The sequence below is a fragment of the Lissotriton vulgaris genome, chromosome 12 (genome assembly GCF_964263255.1).
Source record: "Lissotriton vulgaris chromosome 12, aLisVul1.2, whole genome shotgun sequence".
NCBI lineage: Eukaryota > Metazoa > Chordata > Amphibia > Caudata > Salamandridae > Lissotriton > Lissotriton vulgaris.
In genome coordinates, this window is record NC_141700.1 from 374,983,793 (window position 1) to 375,007,660 (window position 23,868).

The following is a 23,868-nucleotide window of genomic DNA, read 5'->3' on the forward strand; positions in this document are numbered from 1 at the left end:
GTGGACAAGGATATATTTGTACACATTGGAGGAGTACATGAATTCTGTATTCAGAGGCTGAGATTTGATCAATTTTCCATGTTACTTTCTTATTGTTATCTATGTTTCCCCATGATATTTTTTTGCATGGTGTTGTGAATTTCCTACTAACCGTAGGATCTGCACATTGTTTGGACAACATAAACTAGGGGCTTGGTGCCAAGACCGATTCCGGGCACACCTGCAGGATATGTTGGCCTACAGACCAGCTAGCTCACAGTGGCACTGTAAGCCATCATGTCCTTATCAGGGAGAAAATGGCTTCTGGCAACCACTGAACATGACAACTCTGACCCCTCGGGGATTGTGGAAACAGTACAGAACCTTTTTCTCAATCACTCGTGTTCACTTATTCTCAGAGAAGTATAAAGAGAATACACATTGGGAAGTTTTTAATAGGTTTATTTAACCAACATTATTCTTGTACAAAAAGCACATGCAGCATAAATAGTAGATATACTTCTACCATGGTGCTAAAACAGTGTATATATGCAGGCATATAAAACAAGGCAGTAATCAAGCATACTCCTACTATTCGAACCCTACTCTACCCGTATCTAGAGTGTCTGTAGGTGTAAAGCCAAGAATTCCCCCAAGGGATGATCCAACCCGATTACATGATGGGAGAGAATGTAGGACCCCAAGCAGGTCACAAACTGGAAACCCCTCACGACATGTCAGGCTGCTGCATGGTGAATTCTAAGCATGCAAGGCACGTCAGTGTCAGCTGAAGGGCCTCCTCTACTAATTTCTCGGAATGCTCATCCTTTCTAATAGAAAGAAGCTTTGCAATGTGTGTATAGATTAGTTATGTTATGAATTTGTAGAGTGCCCTGTCGCCCCATGGATGAAGATAGAGATTACATTAGTACATAGTGCATAAAGAGACCTTGTACATGCTGTTAAAGGCATTGTGATAATGTTGTGTGAAGCTAGATGTGTAAACAAGTTTAGTTTCAGGGAAACTGATCCAACATTGTCGTGCTCTCAACTATGTGGAAAAGGTCACAGCTAAAAATGGTATTGGGATTACAATATAAAATATGAGCTGCTTCACTACATGGGGCTAACCCGGGAATACAACAATGGATACTTTGGATGATTCCCTCCTCCCTCTCTTCTCTTCTGCCTTCTGAGACAAAATGATTATTCAAGATGTATTAAATGTGTATACATCCTGCTATGGAACTAAGATGGGATTTTTTTAGGATTTTTTTAGGACTTGTTCAGGATTTATTTGCACAAAGATTACTGACTATGAAGAACCATTCTGGTTTTCTCTCTGACAGCTAGTACATGGTACAGGGAGATTTAATTTTCAAGTTTTATTTCTCAATAGCTTGTTACCATGTTCTTGAAATAATGTAAAATGTCAATGCTAGACAGTTGATTTAGGGTTTGATCTGTAATCGACAGGCCAATTGGCCACAATTTTGTGTTAGAAATGCTGAACTATCAGATTTATGTTAGTATTCAACAAAGTCTGTAAAATAGATTTGATTTATATGTTGCTAATATTACTTCTCAATTAATGAAGAATGTTCATTCTCCCGCAAACAAATGTGAACAGGCGTTTGTCTTCTAACCCCATTTGGGGTTGTTTTACTTGATTGTAATGTGGATGCATGCATGGTGTTTTTAAAGATGGAACCAATGTCTGGCTGTAGGAGTATTTGGATCACCATTTTTTATAACCCTAAAATGTTCAAGTATAATTTTTATCACTGGGAAAACATACTGGCGACCACATGTACAAGTTGAGACATTTATACAATAATCACTGTAACAGGTACAAAATGTACTCATGGTAACAGTTTTTCCTGTCGGTCACTCTTCTGTTCTTCTATTTTTACTTCCTATACATGCTTTGCATCTCCCATACTTATAAACATCACACTATTCCTGCAATCTTCTTTCATTTTTCCTGTTTTCCCATGCAACTGTGTACCAGTATGTCTTTAACTGACCTAGATTTGCTATAAGTCACAAGAGGGTGGGGTGTCATCTGACTACCTTTCACAGGGTATGACTTTATCAAATGCCAATAAGTAAGCATTCATATGATGACAGTTGATTCCCTGTTATGAGTGGTGATTAATCTAACCTTATTAAGTTCACTTTTTTTTAATTCCATTTCTTTGTAGGGAGACTATCCCTGGAAAGCTTGCACACCTTCTCGCTAGCAGTTCTGTATACCTTTGAGGGGTAGGCTCCAAACTTAAACCTGCTGATCATTCTCTTTTCTTACTCAAAAAAAGTCTGAGGTGTCCTGCAATTGCAATTTTCTAACTATAAAATACAATACAATATTGTCTTAAACACACACCTTTGATATTTCTATTGATGACATTTTTGACATCCCAATATTTTTAACACATTATTTTTGTATCCAAATATTCTTTCTGATATTTTCTCCAAACATGCGCCACTGCAATCAACTCAACTGCACATGCCATGCACACTGGCATTTGGCAGCAGGGTCTGGCCAAATACCAAACCTTTCTATCTTATGTATTCATTTACTTATTTATTTATGGAGCTCTAGATCAAAAATTGGATACTTGTATTCACACTGGAGGGCACTGCTAGCATCTACAAATTCAGGTGCTGAATCTGCTGCTCTCTTGACAAAATTATATGTTATTTTTTAAATTAAATATAGGTGTCTGGGATCATGTTGGGCTCACACTGCCCCTTACAAGCCCTTTAATTTTTTGTTCAGTACACAGCATTTTCACTGAACGGTGCGGCAAACAAACAGATCCTTTCAGATCGATGGATCCTGCTCAGGATCTGCAGATTTGAAATGACAGATGAGAGAAAGAGCTCCCTTGGCCATAGGTTTGGTTTATTCTTGAATTTTGGGATTTGAGGATATCCACAGACAGTCAATTGTCAATATATTGCACATGTTTACTTGTATTTAACCCCTTCTTCCCCAACCTAAACCTCTCTTGAAATGCTAATTTCTCAAAAACTACTCAAGGGATTTACACCAAACCAAGAAAAGCACAAAGCTTGATTAATGTTGTACCTTCATGCCAATTTTGATATAATTCTGTTCAGCTATTTGTTCTATCTCAGAATGCAAATCTTCCAATGGCAATTAAAAGGAAGAATCACACTTTTGGGACCCCCTCCCCTTTTCTTTTTTTGCTAGATTAATTAACACAAAACTTCCTGTGAAGTAAACAAAGCTGTGAACTTTTTTTGGGAAAGTTTATTGCAGATTATTTGTTACTAAAAACAAAAAAAAAGGCTATCCATTGAACACTATCAATCAATCAAACAATACTTATAGAGTGCTGCTTGTCACCCAAGAGGGTATCCAGGTGCTGTGCTGTGGAGTCAGTCTAAAAGCCAGGTCTTGAGTCCTTTCCTGAAGTGGGTCAGCGTGGGTGAAGTGCAGATGTGGAGCGGAAGGGTGTTGCAGGAAATGGTGGCAAGGAGGGAGAAGGGATGTTTGTTACCTATGAGGTGAGCAAAGTGGAGTTTCCTGGCAGGTAGGTGGAAGTTCAGGCAGTGGTTCATGTAGGCAGGTCCTTGCTCATGGAGGGCTTTGTAGTTGTGGGCCGGGGGCTTGAATTGGCATCTTTTCTGGATGGGGAGCCAGTGACGGTCTTTCAGTTGCTGTGTGATGCTTTGACAGGTGGAGGAGAAGTCTAGTTGCAGCGTTCTGGATCTCTAATCTGATGTTAACTACATTGGCCATATCGCTGCCAGTGAAATATACATTTAAAAAGTCATACAAAGTGGACGTCTCCAAATTTGAGAAATGTGCTTCAATTTGGGCATGATCAATCTGAATTTCCCTTCATTTTATATTTCATTCATCTACAAGCATTTTCAGCCAAATCAATGTCAACCTAAAATATCGCATCAGCAAACAGTATTAATGAGTACTTGGTAGAGGCTGCGAATATGCCATACCACATGGAAAGCAGTAGGGCTTACCTAGTACTGAGACAATCATATCTTAGAGGAGTACGAGGCTGAGCCTGGCCTCTTGGATCTTTGACATTGCTAGGAAGTGAAGATGTCTCCTTAGTCCTGTAGGCTCTGCGCATTGGAATAACATAAACAGCAGTGTAGACGTAGGACTGAGGTCAACTAGGTCTCTACTGACTATGTTAAACTTAATTATGGTTTGCTGCCAGCTAGCTCAGAGGCCACTGGAAACTTTCTTGAATGAATAGGGAGGGACAACCTCCCCTGGCTCAGACAAGAAGGGATTCAGTTTCCGACAACCGCATAAACATGGCAACTTTGCTCTCTCAGAATAAGAGTATATCTCTAGAGTCGTGTGAAAACAATAGACAGCTATTTCACTCAGTCAGCGGTGCATACTTAGTTTCACCAGAATGCAGAGAAATAGAGAGACGGGCGTTTTCAATAAAAAGGTGTTATTTATTGAGCAGTCTTCTTTCTCATGCAAGAGAAGTGAATTGCCACAATTGCAATACTTAAAGTAAAGTAAAGTGCGTACAGTAAAAGTAGTATTATGAAATAATACTGTAAAAGCATTGATATGGTTTCTTAGCCATATGATACTTTAAAATGGATAAAATATATACATACATAAATACATTGACTAACATACTCAACTGGTGCTTCTAACTAAGCCTACCCCGGTGTACCTGACCTAAGCCTAATACATGGGAAGGGATGAGTAAGTAGCAGTTTAAGTTAAGTTAGTTAAGATTATTTTGCCAAGAATCTGCATCAAGAACTCTCTTAAGGGTTTAGTCAGCTCCGTACCTTGGTAATAGAATGTGGAAGGTCTGGTATCTCTTTCCTCAGGACTCGATATTCCAGCAACCCGCAAGGGTAGGCTGGAAACACCGGAGCTGGATTTTCTCGGCTTGAGAAAAAGACAGCATCTCACTCAGTGCGTCAAACAGGAGGGGCGGCTTCCATGGGCACTCGCATCTGCTGGGCTCTTGGGCAAGTAGATGGCAGCTCTGCTCGAAACCACCGTGTGTTTGCTTAAGGCAACTGTTGGTATTTTATACCTGAAAGGTGCCAGGTTTGACCTAAGATTGGACATAAGACGTCACTAAGAACTAACAGTTCTTTCTGGACTTAAGGAGTTCTTGTTCAAATCAAAACAAAAGCAGAGGGGTTTTCCCGGGCTGCTGGAGGCTTGGTTTGTTTAAAGAACGCGTTGTGCTTTCTAGGAGTCGATGGAAGTAGCCGTGCTGTGCTTTGGATTGCATGGGCTATTACTTATTATGAATCTGATTCCTATGCCTTTTTCAGGATATTATTGATTATAACCTCACAAGGGCATACATCGGGAATATAGAATTAGGGTCCTAGATATGAACACGACAGTCCATTTCACATATATTGGTAGCAATGAAAACTGGTGCACTACCCTGATTTCCTGAAACACTACAGGCTGCTGTGAAAATGAAAATGTCTGTTTTGCACTTCTTTCTGTTGCAAAAACGAAAATGCCAACCATGATGTTGAGGAGATGGTAAAACTGACAGTAGCATCCCTCTGAGTCTGGTACTCCACACAGTGCTAGTGGTGCAAAGGTGTCAAAAAATTTAGGAAAGGATAAGGGAGATGCAATAATCTAGTGCCAGGTAGTGGTTGAAGCTGCACAGTGAAAGCAACCCAGGGTGTTATAGTGGGCCATAATGAGTGGCCATTTAGTGGAAGATAATCTCACCCACATACTAGAGACCTCACCCTCTTTTTTTTAAAGTTTGATTTATTGAAGAAAATAAAGAGGAGGGGGAGGAGGGGGAAAGAAGGGAATAAGAGTTACAATAAATGGAGATAGAAAATAAGCAATACAGTAACGTTTCTCATGTAAGGTAAGCATAACAAGCATGAGGAATTATGAACATAGCATGTAAGTACAAATGAAAAGGTAAAATACAGTATATTGAGACTTAATATTTACAGCAATCAGGTAATAAGAAAATCATGGGGGTTTGCGTACTTCAACTATGGTAGGATTTGGAGAGGGATGTACAGGAGCAGAGGAAGAAAGGTATGTTACCAAGGGAAGCCAAATCAGGTCACGTTTAATAGCCAGGGATATGGGAGAAACACAATTGGTGTCCAGACAATGATGAAAGCAGACCGCATTCCACCAAGATTGGTAGGAAATACTTGCAGCTTGTTTCCAGTTTGAGGTGATGGTATGAAAAGCTACAGCTATGAAGAGGTCGAGTAAAAGGTAGTGGCTGGGAGAAAGAGGAAGTTCCGGTGAGAGGGAGCCTAGAAACATTTGTGTAGGGGAAAAAGGAACCTGGAACTGGAATTTTTCTTGTATGTGCTTCCAAACTAGTTGCCAAAACTGGGACGTAGGAGGGCAATCAAACAGCATATGCTTGAGATCTGCAGAGGGACAAGGACATGACCAACAAGTAGAGGGAGTATCTGGTGAAAAACGGGAAAAAGCAAGTGGGGTGAATAAAGTTCTGTTATAAATGAAATATAAAGTTTGGGTAGTATTAGCAGCTCTAGAGGTCTTATTAAGTTTAGTCCATATTTTATCCCAAAAAAGTACACGCCAACTTTGAGAAAGATCCGATTCCCAGGCATTCTCGATACAAGACTTTAGTCTATCATTAAGAAGGCGGAAAGAATTATACAGAGCAGATGCAAAAGGAGAAGCTTCCAATAATAGGGAAGTGAATCTACGGTCTAAAGGAACAACGTTGGAAGGTGTTAGAGAGCGAAGGTAAGCGATCAAGACTGGATAAAGGGCAGTGTGTTGAGCTCGGGCAGAAGCGAGCAATGAAAAAAGGGATTGAAGTTCCTGAAAGGAGAGAGGAGTACCCTGAGAGATTAAATGAGAAATCCAACATAGTCCTCGAGAGTGCCATGATTTCCAAAAGATGGTGAGGTTCCGGATTTTGAGGAGTGAGTTGTGTCAGATCGGTTGTTCGTGGATGGAAAGGAGGGAGGGGTAAGATGAAGATAGATTACGAGAATGAGAAATAACAGGCGTGCGGAGGCGAGCTAAAGAAGATGTAAAGGACAGGAATTTGCGAAAGGTAAATGGAGAAATAAAGGAGGATTCCATACTCAATCAGACAGGAGGATGGTGAGGAAGATTAGAAGAAAACCAGCGAATAGATTGTTTCAAAGAAAAGGCTCAATGATACTCTTTGAAATCAGGGAACCGCACTCCAGAGTAAGCTTTGTCCTTTCGCAAGGAAGCAAGAGCTATCAGAGGACGTTTACCGTTCCAAAGAAATTTCAGTAACAAAGAATCAATCTTTTTGAAAAAAGAAATTGGAATGTGCAAAGGGAGCATGGAAAAAGTATAAAGAAGAAGGGGGGATAACATCATCTTTATAGAGTTAAGCCGGCCCCACCAGGACAAAAAGAGCGGATGCCAACGCGTAATAGCCATGTCCATTTTCTTGGAAATATAATCGAAGTTTATTTTAAGAGTATCAGATATAAGGGGAGCAAACCAAACTCCCAGGTATTTAATTTTAGATGGTTGCCACGAGAAACCTCTTTGCGAAAAAAGATGTTTCTAGCAGAGAGGATTCAAAGGCAAGATTTCACATTTATCGGCGTTTAAGCGATAACCAGAAACTGCAGAGAAGGAAGAGACCTGCTGAAGAAAGGAGGGAATAGAGGTAGTAGGGTCGGAGCAGTAAAAAAGAATATCATCAGCATAAACCGAGAGGTTAACCTGATGAGAACCAAATTGAAAACCAGAGATACTGTTATCCACATGGATTTTAGTAAGAAAAGGTTCTAAGGCTAACACAAAAAGTAAGGGGGATAGGGGGCAACCCTGTCGAACTCCCCTATGTAAAGAGAAATAGTCCGAGGACATCCTGTTGACAAAAATAGAGGCCTGAGGATCGTAATAAAGTAAAAAAACAATAGAGATGAATTTGGAAGGGATGCCAATCCAACGTAAAGCCTGAAACATAAAGTCCCACCCAATCCTGTCAAAGGCTTTCTCCGCATCTAAAGAGATAGCTGCGAAAGGAAGAGCCAAAGAGGAAGCCTTGCTGAGTATGTTAAGGAAGACATGGGAATTATTGGAGGAGAGACGTCCTTTGACAAAACCTGTTTGCTCAGGACCAATTAGATCCGGTAAGAGGGGATCCATGCGTAACGCTAGTATCTTGGCTAAAATTTTATAATCAGTATTGACCAAGGATATTGGTCTGTAATTCTTGCATAAAGAGTGATCTTTATCCTCTTTGGGGATCAAACAAATTAAAGCCTGTTGAAAAGAACCGCCTGAGGAACCCGCTTCAAGGAAGGTTTGAAATAAGAGTAGAAGTTTAGGAAGAAGAAGAGAGGCAAAGTGGCTGTAGAATTCAATAGTAAATCAGTCAGGACCCGGAGATTTACTGTGACAAAGTTTAGAAACAGCATGGGATATTTCAGAGAGTGAAATGTCCTGTTCCAGGGAATGAAAGTCAATATGAGAAACCAGAGGAGAGGGAAGAGAATGAAAGTAAGAAAGGAGATCAGCAGGCCTCGGAACCTGTTCAGGAGTATAAAGATTATCGTAAAACTTGACAAACTCGGTGAGGATGTCTTTATCCTTAAATGTAGATTCTCCAGAAGTCTTAATAGATTCAATCTTTGTACATTCCTTCCTTATCTTTAAATATTTGGCCAGGAGTTTCCCCATGTTATTCTTACCTCCACAATATCTGGCGTTACATTTTAGCAAGATATTAGAGGGAGCCTCGGTTGTGAATTTGTTAAATGAGATTTTTGCTTCAATAAGTGATTTAAGGGAAGAATCATATTTAGAGGCATAGTCGGCGAGTTCTAAAGCTTTACTATCAGCCAAATATTTCTCCGACTTGGCCTCTCGGCGTTTTTTCTGCCTAGCCACAAAATTGATAATAAAACCCCTAGAGGCTGCTTTAAAAGAGTCCCAAACCATAACAAAAGGGGAATCAGGGGTGTGGTTTAACCGCATCGCTGCAGCGGTTATTTTTCCCCTTCGCGGCTTTTTTCTAAGTCATCAGCATCGAAGGGGTTAATAGAAAAAATTCCTTGGCAAAGGCAGTAAATTCGGTACAAAAAGTGGGTTCCGGAAGCAAAGCATTATTAAAACGCCATCTGCCAGAGTGGGGAGAAAAGGGGAGTAAGTCAAGGTCCACAAAAACTGGAGCATGGTCGGAGAGCAAGATGGTGCCGATTTCAGAGCGGATAGCATGTTGGGACAGGGATTTACTAAGGAAGATATGGTCAATGCGGGATTGGGATTGATGAGGAGGGGAGAAAAAACTGTATTCTCTAATATCTGGGTTACACAATCTCCAAATATCTACTAAAGCATTGTTTTAAAAAGAATTTACAAATTGACTGTGCATCCTAGAAGGGACAAATTTGACTTTTGACTGTCGGTCAAGGAAGGGACCAACAACCTGATTACAATCTCCTCCGAGAAGTATGTAATCCCCAGAAAGGGAGGACAGCTTAGTAGAGATAGAGGGCCAAAAGGACCTGTCGATCCCAGTAGGGGCATACACATTAAAAAGGGTGAGAGGAATATTATCTATGAGTAATGTAACAATAACCCAACGGCCATCAACATCACTTTCATGAGCGATTGAGGAAACATTTTACTTTTTATGCAACAAAATTACAACACCATTCTTTCTAGATGCCGTAGGAGAGCAAATAACATGACCCACCCAACAACGCTTGAGCTTTAGAGCCTCTATCTCAGCAAGATAAGCCTCCTGAAGAAGGGCAATATCAGTCTAAAGTCTTGCTAAATGTGAAAGAACCCTTTGCCTTTTAATGGGATTATTTAATCCCTTAACGTTCCATGTCGTTACACGGAATGGAATAGTTGAGAAAAACAACTAACAGCAACATGCTTATTAATGCATAAGAAATAAACTGAAAAAAATGAGAAAAGTGGAAACATAGTGATAAGGAGAAAAGGATGAGAAGAAGAGGAGGAAAGGAATAAGGAAAAAGAAGAAGAAACTGCTATAGAGATAATACGGAATCAGAGAAGAAAGAAAAGGAGAAATGAACCAGAGAGCAGAAAAAAGATAGAGAGTGGGAGAGGAGAGAAAAGAGAAGGAAGGGGATGACTGAAAGTAAGCAAAGAATAAGAAAAGGAGAAGAGGGACAGGAACAATAGAAAAGAAGAAGACAGTACAAGTTCAAAACAGATGACTGAAAGACATACTTATGGTACGAGTACGAGAAACGCAAACGAAGACGGGGGTATAGGCATCGAAAAGACGGCAGTGACATCACCAAGAGCGGACGCCAGACCTTAGTATTCACAAATCCAAAGGGCAGTGTACAAACACCATGTATACATCGGGAGAAAACAAGGAAGAGAGAGAGAGTGATATCTGTAAATGTAAGAGGAGAAAATGAGTAAATGCATGAGGTACATGGGAAATGTGACGCAAGTCAGAAGACAACAAAGAAAAATATAGAAGAGTAAACTAGCAACAATAACAAGAGGTACGAAGTACAAATAACAATATTAAATCAGAAGAGACCACAAATTCAATCAGGGCGGTCTGGAAACATCCATAACATCAGGGCTCTGGTGACGGAGAAATTCTTGAAGGACAGCAGGATCTTCATAAGTGGTGGTTTTGTCTCTGTAGGTAACCTTGAAGAGACATGGGTGAAGGAAACCATATCTTGCATTGAGAGCTCTGAGCTGTGGACGTAAGTCTAGAAATCTCTTCCATCTGTCAGCTGTAGCCTTAGAAACATCCTGAGAGAGATAAAGGTGGTGACCTTGCCATATGATTTGTTTTTTGAGTTTCACAGCTGACAGAACCTGCAGGAGATCAGTGTATTGAACAACATGATGTAAATGTAAATGTAAATGTAATTGAGCTTATATAGCGCACAGCTACCCGCAGTGGGTGTCCCGGCGCTTGCTTAGGGAACCCGTCCTGATATTCCCCTGTGTGATAGCCCCAGCGGGTATCCACAAGGTGAAAGTCAGGCATCCCGCCGCGAGGGGCCGTTGTGGAGATTAAGCAAGCTATTGCCCAGAGTCGCAGAGTGTGAACCCGTGAGTTGAGAAGGCACCGGATCGAGAATTATCGAGTCCGTGGAATTTTTAGCCCAAGACCCGCCGAGGCGGGGAATTGAACCCTGGTCCAGGACCGATCTCAGCTTCCGGGTCTGCCGCCTCTAACCCCTGAGCCACATGATGACCCCTCTAGGTTTAGAAGAAACTCTAGGACCAAGGCGATGAGCTCTCTGGATGTTGATGGAGGCCAGGGCTGGAGCATCCAAGATTTTTGAAAGGAAAGTCTGAAAGAAAGTAGGTTAGACCCCTCTGTTAATTCAGGAAGTCCGGAAAGGCGGAGGTTGTTTCTACGATTTCTATTTTCCAAATCCTCTGTCTGTTTCTTAAGCAGAAGAACCTCAGCCTCCAATGAGGGGATACGAGCGCAGGAGGAGTGGAGAGACTCCGATGATTGTTCCAGTATAAGAACACGGGATTCCAAAGAGGACCATTTGTCTTGCATGGCTTGCATGTTCTTAGTGGTAGCTTCCATGAAGGGTTTGGGAGCACGGATTTCCTCTAAGATGATATCCATGGATGAAGAAGAAGCGCCGTTCTAAGGAGCAGGAGGGTCTTTCTTGAGGCGTTTACCGGAAGCTAAAGGTGCTTTCCCGCCATTCTGAGATTTAGGAATAGCTCCATGCGTTACGTCAGACTTTGATAACTTGCCTCCCTCCATATCCTGAAGGGGTGAGTCAGAATCTGATCCAGAAGGCAGTTTAGTAACCGTAGCAAGCTTCAAGTGGCGGAGTTTCCCCATACAAGAACGCAGAGCATCAATGAAAAAAGTGTGAGGAAAGATTAATTTTTAAAAGGAAAGCACTCCACTTCATAAAAGAAATCCAAGGTAGGCAAAAAAGACATGAGTGCGCAGCCAACAGCGACCAACCTGCCTTATCGAGAGAGAGATTAGCAGCAAAATGTCAATCCCAGTAATGGAACATAGACGGTGAAGACATGTCGGCGGTAACAGCAGGAGGCGCTGAGAAATATGTGAAATGCTGCATGGACCAGAGTGGTGTGAAGATAAAGCATAAGCATTTAGGAGCAAACAGGGTGAAGCTGAAACAAGCCTGGTCACTATTCAACACTTGAGGTGAAACAAAAAGGTCAAAGTCAAGGGTACCTCTGAGAAGGCATTACTTGAGATGTAGAGCACACAGCTTCACAAAATGGCGGCTGGAAAAGCAAACTTAAATGCAGGCTCGAAAGAGGAGGAAGTACGGCATCCTTCAATAGTGCGCAGTATGAGAAACTCACCACAGAAATAGGGGTTGAAGCAACTGAGCGGTGTGTCCATAGGCAGCTTGATTGTGAGCGCACATACCACAGGTAGAAAGATGCGCGTTGCGCACAAAATGGCGGTCGGGACTGAAATTCCCAACCGAAACGAGCAAGTCTGCCAAAAGACCTCGAATCACCAAAATAGTGAGGGCGCTGGGCTCACATCACATTGCGGAGACGTTTGAGGTAAGTGTCAAGGCTGGGCGACTCCACATGCCGCCGAAAATAGCGTCGTGAGGAAGGTCGGCTCCGAAGCTCCGGAATCACCCCGCCATCTTCTGCGATGTGTAAGCCCCCCGAGATCTCACCCTCTTACTAGAGATTTTCAGCGCATGTGACATGGCTGGGCGCACCAGGGAAACAAATTGGAAATATATAGGGACATTTAAAAACGTAGAAGAGAAAAAGTAGGAAAACAGTAGTAGTTATTTTGGAACAGTGTGAAAAGGACATGAAGGAATCCAACAGATGATCAATTAAGTTATTGGTGGCCAGTTTACACATAGGTGTAAAATAATAGCATAGGGCATACAAATGGGCCATGGGTCCCTTTTAATTGTTATTGCACCTAGCACACTGCTTGGCAGTGGCAAATAGCATCAAACAGGACATGAAAATAGGACTTAACTCCGGGAATGTAAGGCGCTTGTATAAAAATATTTACAGTTGTATTCACTAGTCCTTATTAACAAGGTGAAAATGTTTCTAATCTTAGTAGTGGATGGAGATTAGTATGTCTGCTATGTTAAAAATATACTTGTTCTGCAGCTTACACTATACAATTGTGATTTATGACTCAAAATGTTTGAACTATGAAAGTTCTTTTCAAACGATTGAGCCGAAGAATCTCTGAAGAGGAAGATCTCGACAAAGCACTTTGGCATTCATAAGTGTCCGCTGAGTGCATTGTTTCATTCTCTGTGTGATGAAAGTTTTATTGAGCAGAAAAATAAAATACCCATTATTACTGATAGCACTCTTGTCTCTATCCCTTTGTTTCTTCTCTTTTTACATTCAGAAATTAGAGCACACTCCAAAGAAAAATCGAGTGACAATAACGTTCTTTATTTCAAAAGAGCTTTAGAGTTCAATTTACGCGGCTAGTAAACTCAGTCCACTCACCTGTGTGCGCCATATATTAATGTATGACTGTAAAGTAGTCTGAATGGACATCACCCTGGGCACAATCTAAAAAAAGAACACGTTAGTGAAGCCGGAGTCAGGGGCTGTGAATTTAAGTGCCCTACAGTCTATTTAATGAGGGTTTTAAATTATTGTAAAATAAGCATCTGTGTGGCATTTAGCAGAGAAGGCATTGCATAATATAGGCAGAATATATCAGTGCTTTAGGTGGGATTACAAAAGTGGGGGGTACTAAAAGTGGCATGATCTACATAACTTATAACTAAGGGCTTGGTTTAGACACGCAAATTACATTTCTGCGATTCCCATAGTGTGGTGCACATGGTATGGTACACAACCTGTGTTCTGTGTCCTCTCTGAGCTTTCTGTTATTGTGCCCAAATATATAACAAAACAACTGACACAAACCTAAAACCAGCTAAGACTGGTGACTTTGTTAATGGTTGTTAGCTGTTTAAGATAAATGAAATACAACAAAAATGTTGTTATAAATAATATTGGAACTTTTTTTATTCTGAAATTGTGAGACTGTGAATTCAACATCACTGAGGCCTCTGAAAAGGGTAGTCTTTTGCAAAGTGTTTCAATCACTTCCGGTTTGTTTATCTGGTCTTCTGCACCTTCTTTGCACTCGCTCCTGAATGCACTTTCTCATATCTCCTTGGCTTCTCCATCCTCAAACACAATGCACCGACTCACCTGTACGCGCAGCCTTTTTACTTTCGCTTTGGTAATATTTTGACAACTGTGTACCCTCCTTCAAACACATTTCGCTATTGTCACTGAAATATGTGACCATTGCTCTATCTGATCTGAAGAGAGGCCAAGGATTAGATGACCATGAATTCTAAATACTTTTTCGACCCACTTACAAGCAGTGAGAAACTCGCACTGCCTTCATACTCAACTCCAGAGAGCTCAATTTTGACTTGGTATTGTAAGAAATTGGGTTGTTGGCAGGGTCGTTTCTGCCATTAGGCAGGACTAGGCGGCCACCTAGGGCGGCAAAAGGTGGGGGGGGGCGGGCGGCTAAAAACATGCAGGCAGCAGCAGCACCTATAAGTGGAGTGCAAGGGCACCTGCTTTATAATTGTTGTACATTGCTGCGCTCACCCTAGCTTAGTGGTGGATAGCGGTATGTGTGAATAGGAGCGGGCGGGCGGTACACACTACCAGTGTAGTGTTGTATGTGTGGGTAGATCTTCAGGGCCGTCAATCTAGTAGCGTGGACTAGCGCTACCAATGACGATCCTGGGCATCATAATTTTGGCCAATCCACGAGCGGTGCTTCAGCAGCCACTGACGGTGACGGCATGACGTGCACCACCCTCTCGCTGTCGGTGCGCTGGGGACGGCTAGACTGTGTGTGTGGCGCTGCTGGCTAATGTAGAATTGACCTGTTGACTGCTGCCAGTGCACCAAAACAACACAGACCTGTCCCGGTCGGCAGCCGTCTACTCCGAGTCCTCGGCTCCCGCTTGAGACCCCGGACTCTCTCCCTAGTAGTAGTGCTGGTGGTGGTGCAAAGCATCTGACTGAGGACAGCAGTGCACCAAGAGGCTAGGATCCTGCAAACTGCACATCTGATTCCGGGGTCTGTTCTGCTAGAGTGGACTTGCTTGTGGATGTGACAGTTTCACCCGAGCACAGGTGAGTAAGAAGTTAGAACATCATCATGCAGCCCTGCTGCGTGTGACTGCGAACGTGCAAAATATTTGTAATGAATCCTTACTTGTAATTTTAAAAGAGGCCTGTGAGTGAGTCTGAGCTCGTATTGGTCCTCACGGCCCCAGAGACGGGCGCACAACTGTGAGGGATATGGATGTTGGCGTGGGTTTCGTCTGTTTGTTACAGCAGCAGGCCCTAACCCAAAAATCATAAAATGGCGGGCTTTAGGATTGGCGGCAGCGGCCCTATGTCCAGGTGGCAGGCCTGGGCTCCAGTCTGTGAGATGATAGATTCCTGCCAACAATGTGCATGTGGGCGAGACTGGGTCCCTTCAATGAATGATACGTTTCCTGTGGAATATTTAGTTGATTTTTGAATGAGAGTTTTATGGAGCTAGCTTGCACATGAGGTAAACTGAGGTACCTGGGACTTCTGGTGGGTGGACAGGGTGGTGACTGGTAAATGTCAGCTTATTAGATGCTCAAGCTGACAGTCCAACTCAAATAAATCACAATCTAATGAAAGTGAGGTCAGATATACAGAACGTTTTACAGTGGCAAACAGCGATTGAAACTGAACAGTTTTAATAGGTACAAACCCTATTTTAGTAGTTAATTACTACCAGCTTCTAAAATGGCATAGCATATGCCACTTAGACGCCCTCTATCTTTGATGCAGGCTGTCTCTGACCAGTCTTTTCTCCGTCTTTACCCTTCTATCTGATAATCTCATGCTTTCACGTAAGCCCGGCCATTTTTACATGCCTACATGTGCGCTTGTGCACCAAGATGTACCCGTCATTGTGGTAACTTAACACCTTTCACCCATGCTTTACCATATGATGACAATTAAGCAGCAAGTGGCGGTACTAGGCAATGGGACTTCATTTCAGCGCTACGAAGTGGTCCCTATCACAAGCCAGCGCTATTCAAACCCTTGAAATGAGTATGTAACCCAAGGCTACAACAACATTTGAGATCAGTGCAATGCTGCATTCTACATTCAGAGTCAGTGTTAACACACCACATTATGCTGAAAGGACACAATGTCTCCAGGCCTGGGCTTTGATTCCTACAATCAGTGTATTTTGGGAGTTTGAAGTACTGGGTTTTTAAGAACCCAGCGGTGCCAGGGAACACACCCTAAGACTTCGAGTCCTTCCTGTTTCAGACTACAGAAACACAGAGTGTTCTTGGTGAAGTCAAAGATCATATTTATTGGCTGCAGCCAGTAACAGGTATCCTAGAAGTACAACACAGTGTATATTCTCAGGAGACTGCTCAAAGCCAGCCTTCTCTTTTTATACAAAATATTATGCTTTAGGCAAACATTTCTTATTTTACAGTTGACCATTCACATATTTTCACTACAAAGAAAAAGCAGAGTCATGAAGACAAGCCCATATTTTAGTTTGTCCAGCCCACAATCAATTACCCGGCAAGGCCCAGTATTTTCATCAGATATCGACGGACCCCCAATAAAAACGGGCACCTCCTCTTTGTAAAGCAAGTCATAAAGAAAGAAACAGGGACAGGTGTGTGTAAGATTAGGCATGGTTTGTGTGCGATGAAAGGTTTATGATATGTTGTGCCTTGATACTAATCTCATTCGGCCACTGGGAAAGGAACTGGCCGAACAGGTTTGGCTTCAGGCAGTGGAATCAGCTTGCCCAGGTCACAGAGGAGTCAGCAAAGGTGTACGTGTCCTTCAGACTCGTTTTCGGCCTTAGTCATTTGGCCTATGTGAGGGCAATCACAGAATGGCTGCCGTTCAAAAAATGGAACCCGAGGGTTCTGGACGGAAACTCTGATTTCAGGGTGATTTCGTCACCCGAATATGACGAAAATGCTTGTGCATAGTATTCTAATCATTCTCGGTCTGCTGATACCAAAATCGTCATGATACGACGATGTTTATAACACGGGTCCAGAATTTTCAGTACCACAAGTTGTTTGCTTTAATTGAACTAGCTGTACTAATGCAGCTGATTATCTTTTGTAAAACAAAACCAGGAATGGAAACTTGGAGGCAATCAGGTGAAGCTGCTCCTAGCTAGCACTAAAGACCTGGGTGGAGGCATCCGAAAAAGATAAAAAGAATTTAGCAAGCCTCTGAGCCACAAGCTTTTGCAAAGCCAATAAAACTGATGTTAATGTGCAAAATATTTAAACTGTATATGTGAGTGCCTGTGCTTCATGCAATGCCAGACCTCTTTGTTTAGCCAATGCTATTATATTTTAGATTCCTGGGCTGTGAGTGTGGATACAAGTTTTTGAAAATATGTGTGTGTATGACTCACACACATTTCCTGACAAAAAGAGCAAAGAAGCCTGATGCACAGAAAAAAACAAAACTATTTTCTTTTTGTATGCAATGCACAAATATAATGCACAAGAATTCCCTGTGCTTTTGAGATGGACAATAATCCATCCTGCATTGCAATGGAAGCAGGAGTGGTACATTAAACATCCAGTAGCAAGAGGTGAGAGAGGGAAATGCTCCTCTGGGCTACTCTGTGGACATTTTGTAGATTTGGCTAAAATAGGTCTTTCCGAAGCTGCTGCGTTTAGCTAGGCCTAATAAATAAAATAAGGTAGACATGGAGACATTGAACCAATAGGGCTTAGAGAGTAGTGATTTGAGGAAATATAAATTCTATGGTCAAGTTGTGTTCCCCAGCGCGTACCCCACCGACTCCATGTACCAACTTAAAGTGCATGTAACTTCCCTCCTGTACCAGCTATGAAGACGCAAATACATTTGCGTCCAACGTTAACTTGTCCTCTTTCAGACCCACCCTGAATGGATTAAATAGTCCGTTCCTAAGTATGCTATGCCACCGTCTTTTTGTAGTGTACTGTACATGTTTTTCCTGCTCTGGCAAAGTAGGCCCTGAATTTCTGCCATCGAGCCTCTTTTTCTGGCTTCTGACTCTGACAGCCTCAGCCCAGGCTGCCTCTGTACCCGTGAACTCTGACTTACTTCCAGCGCGGCCCCTCGCGCTCGGCTCAGCCTGCTTTCTGCCAAGACTGACTATAACCTTCGAGTTATCTGTTCCGCTCCTCGAAAATGCATTCCTGCCTACTAGCTTCAGTAAACATCCCCCTCAGCTACGGGGCCAAAGGACCGACCTGTCTCCGTGCAAGTAATTCATAGCCTCTGTTGCCATGCTTCCATGGAAGGCCCCGTGCCCCACGCTTCTCATGCAGACACTTAGGCGCTTATACACGCATCCACAGTTAGTATAGAATAGCTTCTGCCCTAGAGACCTTTCCGTCCAGATAATATGGTTCCTAAACATCAGATATCAGATATGATAGAAGTACAAGTTGATCTGACATGCCAGACTTCTGTCTCTTTCAGTCAGTGTAAATGTCAAGTCCCCTGCACCCCTCCAGTTTCACGTCTATCACACGTCATGCAGCTGCGCGCGCATCCAAGCTTCCGATTTCTGCTGACATTGCAACATTTCTGTTGGTGCCACCCCCTAGTGACACCTTTTCTGTGACGTTTCTAGCACACACCTCCAGTTCACGCCTAGTCCACGCCTTCTGATTACGTACTAGTAACACGTGTATACTGTTATCTTGTCTTCTCTCAGCTGTTACGCCTACTATACCGTTTCCTATGACCTGAATTAAGTATATAAGCTATGTACTGTCAATAAAATGTAGCGCGCTCTTACTATCCCTTCTTCCACCCCAGTGGTGGGAAGAACATGATATCTTGGTCATGACCATTCCTTTTTGAGGAATAAAACCCCTAAGAACTCTAACACCACGGACTCTGGTTCTTTCTTTCCGATTTGAGTTATTATTGATTAAGTACTTACTTGCATAGAAATTAAGAGAGTAAATTATATATTTACGTCATTTTGGCGCCCGAACAGGGACCTCTCCCCCACCTCACGCGCCGGTTGGTGCGTTGCAAGCTATGTCCCCTGCCATCAGTTAGATGGAAACTACGCGTACCGGCAGGATTTCCTGCACCTCCCTCTGACCCACGGAGGTGACGAAGACTGCGATCAGTACCCAGACGAGGCGGTGAGGAGTGCGGAGGATCCCGACCAGAGCCTAGCCGAAAGAAGCAAGGTCCGAGGTGTCAAGAGGCCCACCAGTTTTCCGAAGTTTTCCGAAGTCGAACCGAGTCGAGTCCAGTCCAGTCGAGTTTTCCGAGGCCTTCTGTTTCCGTGCTTCCCGGTGAGTACCATTGCTGGGACGTATCTAGACGGGTTTGGGTACACAAGTCCGGTCTGCACTGTTTTTAGGCAGTGTATCTGTACTGTTTAGCAGTATATCTAGTATTCTGAATTTCTGAATTTCTGCACTGTTATACCAGTGTATCTGTACTGTTTAGCAGTACATCCAGTATAGGGGGTAGTCATCTATGTCTCAAATGTCTCTTTTCATGTGATTAATGTCGTGGTATGAATGTGACCGTTTTAATGTGCATTATTGTGTTTCTTGTATAAACTAGCTGTATCCAGTATTAAGTAGTAAGGATTGAGTATTCAGTAATAAGTAAAGAAGATGCCGTTTTTCAACAAGTTAAAGCAGATAGGAACTAGGAAAGGGATACTAGAGGAAGAAATTCCTATTCCCCCTAGGGACACTCCAGGTAACTTTATGTATCATAAACATGGCATAGATGCCATATTGTATCTAGAGTTTTGGGCCGACTATACCAAGCATCTAGACGAAAGACACAGATGGCCTGTTACCGGAACATGGGATGCCGAGTGCATCATGAAGGTAGAGGAAGTATTATGGAAAAAGAAAGCTAGACAATCTCAGAAAGACGCCATAGAATTCTGGCGTAAGGAATCACATAAGCGTGCTGAGAAAGCACTCCGTAGAGAGGACAGACTTAAAGAATCAGACAAGGCCCAAGAAAACGAGTTAGTTACTGAAGGGATCCGAGTAAAAACAGAACAAATAGACTGTGCCCGAAACAATCTCGTAAACGGTATGTATCTCGCGGCTGAGGGTTCATCTGAGGCCCTATCAGAAATACCGAAAAACTTACCACCACCATTAGTTCCAACTAAAGTAATGCATAAGACTACTAAAGACATATTCCTAAATTCTTATCTAGAGGACGTAGCACCGGCTTACACCAATCTGCCTGTTCGTGCCTTGCCTACTGACGGGGACGGGGGTGGCACCCCGCCCCCGGATCATGTCCCACCAGTACCGCGACAGACCTCCCCCGTTCCGCCAGCCCCGCCACTTCCCGCACCCAAAATTGACCTACCGAAACCACGTCTACCTGATCCTACTAAACGACAAATTCAAGTTCAGATACAGACTCCACAGGGAGATAATGCCCAAGCATCCGCTTCAGGAGGTGCGACCGCGGGTCTTCGAACCCCGCCATTAACACACAGATTCAATCTCAGGGATATGCAGAGTCCTCTCACGTTCAGGTCACCCCGACTTGATGCATTAAAAGAAAACATTTCAGTTTGCAGATATGATCCAGTACCCGGAAAAGACGATCAAATGATATTGGCATCACTACGGTTAAGATCTGCTACTGATATCTTGCTATGCTATGTAGGAATGAAGGACCGTCTAGATAGAATATATGAGTTTGTTCAGACAGGGAAAGACCCTGACAGTATCAAGGATGCCATGGAGAAACAGAAAGTTGACGTTCAAGCACAGATACTACGATTTTTCATAAATTGTCTAATAAGAGAACGAGACAGGCCTGGAACAGATCAGAGTGAATTAGATGCACTGAACAAGTGGGGTCAAAATATAGCTGAAGGAAAACATGACAAGGGGACTTGCATAGCCAGTATGTACAAGAAAATTAGAAAAGCAGTGATAGCAGCACACCAAAAAGAGAAAGAAAAAGCTTCCTCCGAGGAGGAAGAAGAACTTGAAGAACCAGAAAGGACTACAGATACTATAGCGTATGTAGGTAAGGGAACTTACCTTAGGAAAGGCATCCGTCCAGAAAGCAAGAGAGTTTTTCTCTCTGCTTTAACAAACCCGAACTCTTCCGAACATCAGTTCCAGGAGACTGATAAAAGACTACGAGAAAGAATGGGGTACCATGTACTCAATTCGATGGATGAACAAGAACTAGCCCGGTCAGCCATATTATGGGCCGAAAATCCAGACATATATAATGATGACACCTTAGCACAGACGTTTCTGAACCTTTCCCCAGACGAACAGAAATTAGCAGGTGTATACATGATACAGCACCTCCTCACGAAATACAGAAACCAACATTCCGATCCAGGTCCCTTACACGAAACATTAGAAGCACTACTCATGGATAGATGGAGAGGTTTCAGTACCAAGTTAATACAAATAATTCTAGAACAACGACATAAATATAACACTTTCATAAGCTCTGAATATGTTCCCGCCCCGCCTCCAGAAAGGAAAATGTACCACATGCAATGCGGGAGTGGCATTGAAAGCCAGAACCCCTTACGAGAAGTACACCCAGTTATGGGTGCGGATCACCTCTTGAAACGTGTATATGTACACACGCCACTGACTAAGTTAGAACTGTTAGAAATGAAGAAACTAGTCCCGTGTCATGATAAAGACCCTGCAGGTTTTCACAGAGAGCTTAAAGACATGTTACTGATGGGGGATTACACGTATGATGATATTATGAAAATGTTAAAGGTACTGCTGCCCACGGGCATCTACGAGAAACTAAAAGAGAAGGAATGGGAGGTGGGAGAGAAAAAGATAGTATGGGCAGAAATAGAAGACGAAGAAAGCAAACGTGTCCCAGGGGTAGGCCTTGGGGACAGAACTAAAGCATTACCAGGTTTAATAGTACAGGTTCTGCCAAGGTTATTGGCAACTAGAAAGGAAGATTGGGACGCCATCTCGTCCTGTAAACAGAAACATGATGAAGATACTAGTGACTTCTATTCAAGATTCGAGAAATGTTTCATTATTAATAGTGGCCTAAAATCAAGTAGCGAATCATATCCACACCTTTTTGTATCAAAACTAGTCGAGAACTCCCTACCATTAGTTAAAAACAGAGTGTACAAAGTTGAAAGTACTTGGCAGGCAAATACGCCATCCCAGATGTTACAAATGTTACAATACCATCAGAATAGAATTAGAGAAGAACAGGATCAGGAACAGAAACGTATGAAAGACACAAAGATGAAAATGTTAGTAGCTCAGACGGTCCCAGCCGACGGTCAAAGGAAGGGTGGGACCCAGACAAGTCACACTACAGCTCCCGTTAGAGGGACATGCAATTATTGCAAGCAGCCAGGTCACTACGTACATGAATGCCCCGTCCTGAAACATAACATAGCAACAGGGAAAATTAAAGAAAGACCGCATCCACCTAGACAAGATCAGGTCCAGCAACAGACCTCACAAAATATACAGCCCATGCAGAATACACAGCCTATGCATGCCCCATCTCATACAGCACAGACAGTAGCAGTACCACAGCCCATTGCCGCGACTCAGCAAGTTTCACAACAGATGTACCAGTATGCCCAATCTGCATATCCAGATTACCCCCGATATACATGAAACAGCCTAGAGAGGGAATGTGGCTTGCCTCTTATTGAAATTCCTGTAGATCAAGAAGGTCCTTATGTACACAGTCAAGTATTGGGAAAAGACAGAAAGTTTTTAATTGACACAGGGGCAAGCCGCACCACAATCAGCCATAATGAAGTCCCAGGGGCACCCCTCTCAGGCTCACAGAATGTTTCCCTTGGTTTTTCAGGACAGCCTATTGTAAATGAAGTATCGGAACCAGTACCGTTGGCTGTGGGTCCATTATCACGAGTTACAGATTTGTTACTCACGAACTCATGCCCAGAAAATCTGTTAGGAATTAAAACATTGAAGGCTCTAGGAGCTATAATCTGCTGTTCCCCGGAGGGAGTTAGACTCTTTCTACGGGATTTCAAGGGTCATTATGTGTTGCGAGAATTCGATGTCAGATTGAGAAATGTACCAGATCACCTATGGGCAAAAGGCCCAACTGATGTAGGTTGTATGCATATCACACCATACCGTGTTACACTCAAGACAGGAATTGTTCTACCCCGAATCAGACAATACAAGTTACCGCCCGATGCTGTAGTGGCTTTACTGGAAATCATTGAAGAGCTCATTGCCCAAGGAGTGGTCGTAGAGACCGACTCCAATATCTGTAATTCACCCATCATTCCAATTCTTAAACGTACTGATCCCAATGCACCGCCAGTATATCGGCTGGTGATTGATCTTCGAGAGCTGAATAAATGTATTGTACCACAGTATCCTGTGGTCCCCGATATCTCTTCCCTATTGACTGCTATTGATTCAGAAGCAACGTTCTTTACTGTAATTGATCTCAAGAACGCTTTCTTCAGTGTACCTATTGATCCAGAGAGCCAATATCTCTTTGGATTCAGTTTAAATGGACGAAGTTTCAAATTTTCCCGCGCACCTCAAGGATTCACAGAAAGCCCCAGCATCTATAGTCAAGCACTGAAAAGACAACTAGATTGTATTCAAATGCCAGTTAACACCGCTTTACTGCAATACGTCGATGATCTGCTGATCACCGCACGAAGTGAGCCCGAATGTGAACAAGCATCATTGACAGTTTTACATTTTCTGGCCGACAAGGGACACAAGGTGTCTCCTTCGAAGCTTCAATTCTGTGTTCAGCAAGTTGTGTACTTGGGTCACTTGCTGTCCAAAGTGGGGAGACAGCTC